Below are 10,013 nucleotides of genomic sequence, written 5' to 3'. Positions count from 1 at the left end.
AGAAAGTATGCCTTTTGGCCGGGCGTGGTGGCTCATGCCTATAATCCCAGCACTTTGGGAGGCTGAGGTGGGTGGATCACCTGAGGTTAGGAGTTTGAGACCAGTGTGGCCAACATGGTGAAACCCCATCTCTACTAAAAATGCAACAAATTAGCTGGGCATGGTGGTGGGCACCTGTAATCCCAGCTGCTTGGGAGACTGATGCAGGAGAATCACTTGAACCTGGGAGGTGGAGGTTGCAGTGAGTGGATATTACGCCATTGCACTCACTCCAGCCTGGGCAACAAGAGTGAAACTCTGTCCCCCCCGAAAAGAAAGAAAGAAAGAAAGAAAGAAAGTATGCCCTCTGCATGTGGCTGATTGGTTATTCCCATGTATAGAGATCTTTAATGATAGGGTCATTAGCTCTGATTGCCCCTAGGGGAAATGCATTCTCTTATTCATCTACCATATCAGAGAATTTCACAAAACCTGAATATCATTGTGTCACACATATTAAACAGGAGCAGGTTTCCTGCTTTTGAGAAGCTAACAGGTCTGTCAAATTTATACCCCAGGTTATGGCTGGCAGGATAGAAAGTTAAGTGCTGGGGACTACCTTTATCTGTTCAGATGTTTATGCAAAAACTTCAAGCTATCATCTGGTTTTCTCCCTGACAGGAGGTCAATACAAATGTTCCTTTGTGCCTGATCTGGGGCGCAGAGTTTCTAATGGGGGTGTCCCCTGTGGGGAAAGCCAGGCATGCCACTGACACCTCTTGGCCAGGCTTCCAGGCACTCTTTTTGCAGAGCTCCATGCAGGGGATCCATGAGGAGCTGTTTGATGAGTTCAGCTACTTTATCTCATTTGGCAAAGAGCACATGCACCATGCCAACAACCATGGGCAGGGTTAGTCTGGGGTGAAAGTGGGCACAGTGGGGTCTCCAAAGAGACCCAAAAGACCAGGGAAGGCCCAAGAACCAGACCCAAATATGAGGACTCCCTGGAAAATGTTTTAAAGCATTCTTAATTAAATGTCCCACAATCCCTTCCCAAAGGAATCTGGCGTCCGTTAGTCCATAATAGCAACTTAAGTGCACAGTCACCAGTCATATACTTGTAGGAATATCAAAGAAAACACTTTTGTGTTGTTTTTACTTTACACAAGTCTACGAGTATCTTTGCAGATTGCTACTATGTTTATTGTTTTAACTACCCACCCCACTCCTGCAGCAGGCAGCTTCAATGCCCTCCCTGCCAGAACTTTTCTAAGATTTAAAAATGTACACTTACTAGAGAAGGGTTTTATCCAAATACTGGGGGTTACACAGAAAGGGTCTTATGTTACTCTATGCGTTAGTTATCTCAGAGAACTCATCACTATAGCCCCGTCAGGGTAGGAGCTTATGTCTTCATAATATTTCATAAGGGAGAGCCTTTTTCTCAGTAATTCAGCCTTTTAACGCTGATGGAGCCTGACATAATAAATTCTATTTCCATTTCATTCGTGCTTCAGGGAACATCTTACGTGTGTCGTAATAGGCTATGACAGTTTCCTATGGCTTCCATAATACAGTAACACAGGCTGAAGTGATTTAACAACAAAATTTGAGTTCCTCACAGTTCTGGAGGCTAGAAATCCAACCTCAAGCTGGTGGCTGGGTGTTTTCTCTGAGGTCTGTCCTTGGCTTGCAGATGATCATCTTCTATCTCTGTTTCCACAAGATCTTCTCTTGTGCTTTTCTCTTCCCTGACTGCCTCTTCCAATGAGGGCCCCAGTCATATTGAATTAGGATGTGTCCCAATGAATTCACTTAACCTTAATTACATTTGCAGAGACTATATGTTCAAATACAGTGACATTCTGAGGCACTACGTGTTAAAACATGAACGTATAAATTTTGGGAAGGGAACACAATTTAGCTCACGACATATACTAATCCCTGGTAGGTGACAGCCTCCCAGGAAAGAAATGACTCAGTGAAAGAATAGGCATATGTAAAAAAGTGTGAATAGCTAAAGCCGGATTGTGTTCCAGAAGGGCTGTGACAGGTGCACTGCCAACAGGAGTTTCTTTTTTCTTTCTTTTTTTTTTTTTTTTAACAAATATAATATAGCTTTATTTTATTTTTTGTAAGGATATTTTAGCAAACATTTTCAAATGTGAAAACTCTGGGAAACCACAACAAATCCAAAGAAACAATGACAGACTGCATTATAATTTCTGAAACTGATGGAGGAAAAGTTTCTATGAATTTCTAACAAATTTCTTCGTGTTTAAGACATTTTCTACTTTTATATATGTTGTTGTGTGCATGAAAAAATTCTCAAAAATAAGATTTATATAAATTATTATTTTATCAAGTAGGAGTGAAGACAGATTAGCAGATCTTGACGTCCTGATACTAAACACAAATATATAAAGATCATTTTGATAGAGTCATTGACAAATTTGCAGAAACCTTGGAAATGAAAACTATTTCTTATATAATTGACCAAGATGTTGATATTGATCATAATTTTTTATTTCAAAAAAATTAATGCAATTTAAGAGTGTTAATCTAATGTCTCTTTTTTTTTTAATTATACTTTAAGTTTTAGGGTACATGTGCACAATGTGCAGGTTTGTTACATATGTATACATGTGCCATGTTAGTGTGCTGCACCCATTAACTCCTCATTTAACATTAGGTATATCTCCTAATGCTATCCCTCCCCCCTCCCCCCACCCCACAACAGACCCCAGTGTGTGATGTTCCCCTTCCTGCCAACAGGAGTTTCTGAATGTATCTGCCATTTTGGATCCAGACTCCCTGGATGTTAACCTTCTTTGAATTATTTGACACATGCTGGTACCCACGTGTCAAAGAAAATTATGTTTCTATTTCCACTTTTCCAACTGGTATGTTTGAGTTACCTTTCAGTTGTTTTATACTTATTTGGGTTTTCTGTTCACTGAGTTATCTCCTCAGATCCTTGGCCCTCTGACGGGCTTTCTCCCGCCCCGGAGTTTCCCAGCATGGACGCTTTTGCCAGGTGTGGTGTTGCTGTAGCTGTTTCTTTCCCTTTGAAGTTAGAAAACCCAGCTATGTTGCTTTAAGTCAAAAGGGTTGTGCTAGGATTTCTTGCCCTGTGCCCTGTCTTTAAAACACGCTCTTCACCTCTGTGTCAGGAACAGACTAAGCCTCAGGTAGCTTAGAGGAAATTTCATGCAACCCTCACCATGGAAGATTCTCATTCTGACCCGTGTGTTTTGGAGCAGCCATTTGACATCACAAAGCCTGTGTTTTCTCATTTCTACATTGAGAATGATTTTTGGGAACTCTCTGGGATAGTGCTCTTTATAAATTATTAATACAGGTGAGCGCTGCTGTTCTATAGCTGATACAGTATGATGAAGATGCCTTGAAAGTATTAATGGGTTAATTATTCTTTACCTCCACATCAAATTCGACATTGGAAGCCTAAAAAAATTCTTCACCATGAACATCTATGTCCTCCACATGCACAAGTCTCCAAAGGATGGGGAACTCCAGGTCTGAGCCACACATTCCAGTCCTCTGGTGTTTCATGGTCTCATCACTGACTGTACGTTCCTTCTTGTCCCCACCCCCCAACACACCCAAGTAAAAATATGAGTCTATCCTGAACCTAGAGATTTGAATGAAGCCGACCCCCCAGCCAGGCAAAGGGAGAAGCTGATGCAGTCCTTGGCAGCAGCTTTCCGGGGTCAAACTATCTTCTTTTTTATCATTTTCCTGAACTTTTACCAGGACTTCACCACCACTCCCCAGTTCCCAGACCAGCTGTTCAGTAGGTGAGCATCTGTTTTCTCCAAGACACAGTGGTGACTCTGCCAGCTACTGTGTTTCAGAATAACAATGCATCTCTATGAGCCTCAGTTTCCATCTCTGAAAAGAATTGTACAATGAACCTCATATGGTTTTTGTGAGGAATTAATGACATAAAACATGAAAAGTGGATCCCTAGTGCCTGGCTCGGTGGAAAGGCTGCTGGGCATGCTCTGGTTGTTCATATTTATATATTTTTTTCTGTTCTTTCACCCAAGAAGCTTTTTCTCATGTCTCAATAACTCATGTCCCTCTATAATTGGAAAAGCATATAGGAGACAAACCTGTTCTTAACATTTGTGAAGGACAATTGAGCTTCATTTTAGCTGGACTTTGTCCTTGACCCAGAGAGAATGGATATCCCTGGGTGCTGAGAAAGGCAGACTAAGATATATCTAAAGAGGTGGGAGTTAGGGCTTATGTATTCATCATGTATATATTAAGCACTTTTTCAGACAGTTGGCATAATTCAATGAAGAAAGCAGATGACAGTTCCTGGGCCTCAATTTATTTTATGGAGTCAGACACTCACAGTAGACTTCATAAGCTGGTCATTTTGACAGAGTGTGAGATATGATGCCCTTATGCCCTCCTGTAGGTATGGATGAACGTTTCAGCTTCTGATCAGAAAGACACACCACAAGACCAAATATAACATTTAAATATTTGCATAAAATTTTTTATAAAGTAGCATCCCTTCATGATAAAAACTCTCAACAAATTAGGTATAGAATAAATTCACCTAAACCCATTAAAGGCCATGTATTACAAATAAACAGCTAATAATATATTAAATGAGACAAAGTTGCAAGCTTTTTCTGTAAGACCTGGAACACAACAAGAATGCCCGCTTTCATCAATCTTATTCAATACAATACTCTATATTCAAGCCAGAGCAATTAGAGAACAAAATCAAAGGCATGCAGATTGGAAAGGAAGTCAACTTGTCACTGTTTGCAGACCACATAATTTTATATACAAAACCTTTAAAACTCCACTAAAAAACTGTTAGAGCTAATGTAGAAATGCAGTAAACTTGCAAGAGATAAAATCAATATACAAAAGTCAGTAGGGCTTTTATACACTAACAAGAAATTATGTAAAAGTATTTGGAAAAGAAATCAAGAAAACAATTCCATCTATAATACCTACAAAAAGTATACTCAGAAATAAATTGAATCAAAAAGGTAAAATCTCTACATTAAAAGCTTAAAAAAGCTTTAAAAATTGAGGTCAAAAATTAAATTAAAAAATGGAAAGATGTCCCTTATTCATGAATTTCTAGAATTAATATTGTTATAATGTCTATATTACACAAGATAATCTACAGATTTAATATAATTCTTATCAAAATATCAGTGACATACTTTACAGACATAAGATAAAAATTCTACAATTTATATGATACAAAAAAGGCCTTGAAGAGTCAGGGCAATATGAGAAAAAAAAAGTGCAAATATTATATTACTTGACAATGAAACATGGTACAAAGCTATAGTAACCAAAACAGTATGGTGTGGGCATAAAAACAGACACATAGGTTAATGGAGCAAAATAAAAAGCTCAGAAATTCATGCACTTACAGCTAATTGATTTTAGATGAAGGTAACAAAAATACACAATAAAGAATGGCAGTCTCTTCAATAAATAGTGTTGGGAAAACTGGGTATTCACACAGAGAACAATAAAATAACACCTTCATTTTACACCATGTATAAAATTAACTCATAATTTATTAAAAACTTAAATGTAAGACCTGACACTCTGAAACTGCTACAAAAAAACATAGGGTGGAAGTCCCATGACATTGGTCTGAGCAATGAGATTTTGAATTTAACCTCAAAATTCCAGGGAACAAAACTGAAAATAAACAAATAAGATTACTTCTAACTAGGTCAGGCACGGTGGCTCACACCTGTAATCTCAGCACTTTGGGAGGAGGAGGCGGGTGGATCACCTGAGTTCAGGAGTTTGAGATCAGCCTGGCCAACATGGCAAAACCCTGTCTCTACCAGAAAAATACAAAAATTAGCCAGGAGTGGTGGTGCATGCCTGTAATCCCAGCTACTGGGGAGGCTGAGGCAGGAGAATCACTTGAACCCAGAAGGCGGAGGTTGCAGTGAGCCAAGATTGTGTCACTGCACTCCAGCCTGGGCAATAGAGTGAGACTCCATCTCAAAAATAAATAAATAAATAAATAAATAAAATAGAGAGATAAAGACATACAAATATAAAATAACACTGAAGAACAATTAGCATAGGTAATTGTAGAGAAGTACTGAAAGTATGATAGAAAAGAAATATACTTTAAAATATTCACTTTCGAGTTAAGTTTGTAGATGTAGACACCTGACAAAGAGTTGCTCCTACATTACACAAACAAAAAAGCTGGAGAAACTGCAAATGAATGAATGGCTTGTTCTGGGCCTTTTGGAGACCTGAAGTCACAGAGAAGACAACAAACCCAACATCAGGGGATGCAGAAGCCTGCAGGTAATGGAGGCCCCAGGCTTTTATGTGCACCCAAAAGACCATGTACACTGGTAAAATTAAACCAGAACTTTTGAAGTAGTACTTGGTGGCTGTGTGTAGGTGGGTGAAGGAGAAGGTGAAACCCTGGAGTCTACAGACATAAGGTTTACACCTTTGTTAGAGTGTTTCTAGCAACCCTGCAAGGCCTGTCAGGGAAGGTAGGTAGAATCCTGAGAATGCTTCCCCAACAGTGCTGATGGGGAGGGACCACTATCCCACCTACTGCTACAACTCTGGAGACATAGCTTTCCCATCTCTCCTGTAGAATACAACGCCCAATGTGCAGAGTAAGAGCATCCAAACATGAGCCAGAGGGAACTGTGAAAAAACTCACAGCAGCTGATGGTGGAGAAAAAAGGCCAACATCCACATCTCTGCACAGATGCAGCTCCCATAAAGAAACTGAAGCCTAGCCAGGTGCGGTGGCTCATGCCTATAATTCTAGCACTCTGAGAGGCCGAGGTGGGCTTATTAATTGAGCCCAGGAGTTCAAGACCAGCAATATGGTGAAACCTTGTCTCTACAAAAAATTCAAAAAATAACTGGGCATGGTGGCACATGCCTGTAGTCGCAGCTACTTGGCAGGCTGAGGTGGCAGGATTGCTTGAGCCCAGAAGGTAGAGACTGCAGTAAGCCAAGATTGCACCACTGCACTCCAGCCTGGGCGACAAAGTGAGACCCTGTCTCAAAACAACAACAAATAAACTAAACCGTTAATTTGCAGGGCACTGTTGCAGACCCACTTCCACTGGGAGTTAAAAACATGGACTAGGAGCCTCCCTACTACTGGGGGAGAAGCAGAAATGTGCTCGTGTCCCTGCATTGCATCTACAGGACGGGCAGGAAAATCTTTAAATGTCAGTAACTACACATGCCAGTTGACAGTGCTGTCTGAGGCTTCCTCAGAACATCGGAGATATGCTCACTCCCTCACCCCCTGCCACCAAGTTAAAAAACATGGAGTTGGCTGGGCACAGTGGCTCACGCATGTAATCTCAGCATTTTTGGAGGGTGAGGCAGGTGGATCACCTGAGGTCAGGAGTTCAAGACCAGCCTGGCCAACATGGTGAAACCCTATCTGTACTAAAAATACAAAAATTAGCCGGGCGTGGTGGTGGGTGCCTGTAATCCCAGCTACTCAGGAGGCTGAGGCAGGAGAATCGCTTGAACCTGGGAGGTAGAGGTTGCAGTGAGCCGAGATCATGCCATTGCACTCCAGCCTGGACGACAAGAGCAAGACTCTATCTCAAAAAAAAAAAAAAAAAAAAGAAAAAGGAGTAAAAATAACAGTAAAATACAGCTGTGCACGAGACCATCTCTGATAAAAGGCATGAAGGGAAGGCACAGCAAACCTGGGAGATATTGGCAAAGTATCCTGAAAAGGATTTGAATTCCCTGGTGCTGAGAAGGTTATTGCTGCCATAACAAATTTCAATCCCAGCCTATCTCTCATCTACATTACCAGAAACCCCTACACTAAGGCCTATCTGAAGGAAAACTGCTCATCAATAACCTAAAAACTATTTACCCCCAATATACTGTTTTATACAACATATACTACAGCTTTTAACAAAAATTACAAGCCAAGCCATACTATTTTGTTTTAATGTAAGATCTTTATTTATGTGAGAAGCAAATTAAAAACTGTAAAGGACAGAAGAAAATAAGCCATCAGGTAAAGGGGTCAGAAGAAATTAGGCATCACAAAACCTATGCATATTGGAAATATGTTTAATTTTTAAGCAAATGGGAAAAAGGGGATATCAAAATAGAAAATTATAAACTAAACAAGCAAATTTGGAAAAGAGTCAAATAGAAATGGAATAATTTAAATATGTATTAATATACAATGTATGAGTTAAATATTAAATTAGACTGAATTGATGATTAGAGGATTAATGAACTGGATTAGTGAACTGGACTATTGAACAGAATGAATATAGCCAAATACAGTAAGAGAAACAAAATAATAGCAATATGAATGTAATTATACATATATAAGTAACAGAATAAGAAGGAACAAAACACAATTATTTTACTTAAGTCCATACAAATAATAAATCACGCTAATAAAATAATTTACAAATTTCTAAAATTAAAAACCAGATATAAACTCATAAATGCAGAAGTGCGCTGTGTCTAAAAGAGAGCAATAAAGAAAGATATTTAACAAAATAACAGTCAAACTGCATAACACCAAATAGAATGAAGACAATTAAAAGCCATGAGAAGGAGAGATAACCTACAAGGTGAGAGTAAAATCTCCACAGCCTGTGCAGACCCAGAAAACTGAGAAATAAATATTAAGAGTTCTGAAAAAAAGTTATTGTTCAACCTTTAGTTGGATACATAGCTAGCATATTTTAAATAAATAAGGGTAAACTAAATTATCTTAAAAAGTAAAAAAAGAGAGAGAGAAGGAAAGAGATTTTATTTACCAACAGGAGCTTCTTGGGTGTACACTTCAAGAAGATAGAAAAGTGTCTTACAGAAAAATCAGGGAATCAAAATTAAAGAACCTATAGACACTGGAGACTATGAGGGTGGACACTGAATTCAAGAAACCACTAAGTCTTTGGCAGCATAGGTTTCAAAATAATTTAGATAGATTAAAAGTGTAATTAAATTATATATCAAATCATCTACTTCTTGGGTAATTTAATTAATGTCAAAATAATCTATTTTCAGACTATTTTTATAATTAATTCATTAAAAATTTATATTTATATCATACATTATGCAAAATTTTGATTATTTTATCAGAGCTAATAAGTGTGAAAAGACTGACAGTGGAATAGAAACTGCCCACAAGCCTCTGGACGCTCACAATGACTGAGTCATAAGTCAATAATAGAGTTGAGGAGGATGAGATAATAAGGTCCACCCAGTACATGACCAGAAAGCAACTCACCAGCAGCAGGTTGGTCCCCTTTTCTCTGGGGAGGCTCTTGGAGAGAGGTTGGTTCTATGAAGGTATTGGGATCGTCTCTGATGCCTGAACAAGAGAATTACCATGTATGTACTTGAGAGCTGCATGATTGCTACAAAGAAGACATTTGTAAGCAGTGGCAGCATGAAAGACAGGCTCCTGATAATGTAGCTTGTGGAAGAAAGTGAGCAGTATTTACTGATACTTAGCACATCCATCTTGGTCCCATTAGAAGAAGCCACAGTGGAGCAGAGCAGGTTACTACTGAGAGACAAACTGAGAACCCATAGGAACAAGAAGGAGTGAAAGATGTAACCTGTGAATTTCTGTTTAATCCTTGCAGACCAGGAGGTGCCAGGGCTGATGGCGACAGCCTGGAGCATGCTCAGGAGGCAGGTGGTGCAGATGGAGAGGCTCCTCATCACCCTGTGCATGTAGAAGAATGCCTTACACTTGAAGTCATTCTGAAAATACAGTGACTCAAACAGGTCTGGAGATGCCAAGACCACAATGAGGAGCATCCCTAAGTGGACAAGGGCCAGGTGACAGGTGATGGGGTCAGTGGGCTTAGGCCTCTGATCCTGAAGGAGTGAGAAGATTCGGAAGAACAGGAGGAAGTTGTTGGCTCTGAGTCCAATACCAGCTTGAAAAAGAAGGGCAATTGTCAGTAGTACCTTAACTGGAACATGGTCGTCTTAATGATGAAGAGGAATTATATTTT

General features: G+C 39.5%; 1 pseudogene; it reads right to left on the bottom strand.

Moving 5' to 3' along the window:
- Positions 1 to 9,064: 9,064 nt before the first annotated feature.
- Positions 9,065 to 9,813, bottom strand: LOC129015244 (vomeronasal type-1 receptor 90-like; annotated as a pseudogene).
- Between the last annotated feature and the right edge of the window lie 200 nt (positions 9,814 to 10,013).

Source organism: Pongo pygmaeus, chromosome 18 (assembly GCF_028885625.2).
Source record: "Pongo pygmaeus isolate AG05252 chromosome 18, NHGRI_mPonPyg2-v2.0_pri, whole genome shotgun sequence".
Classification (NCBI taxonomy): Eukaryota; Metazoa; Chordata; class Mammalia; order Primates; family Hominidae; genus Pongo; species Pongo pygmaeus.
Note: the sequence above shows the minus strand (reverse complement) of the source record. Positions and strands in the feature narration are given on the sequence as shown.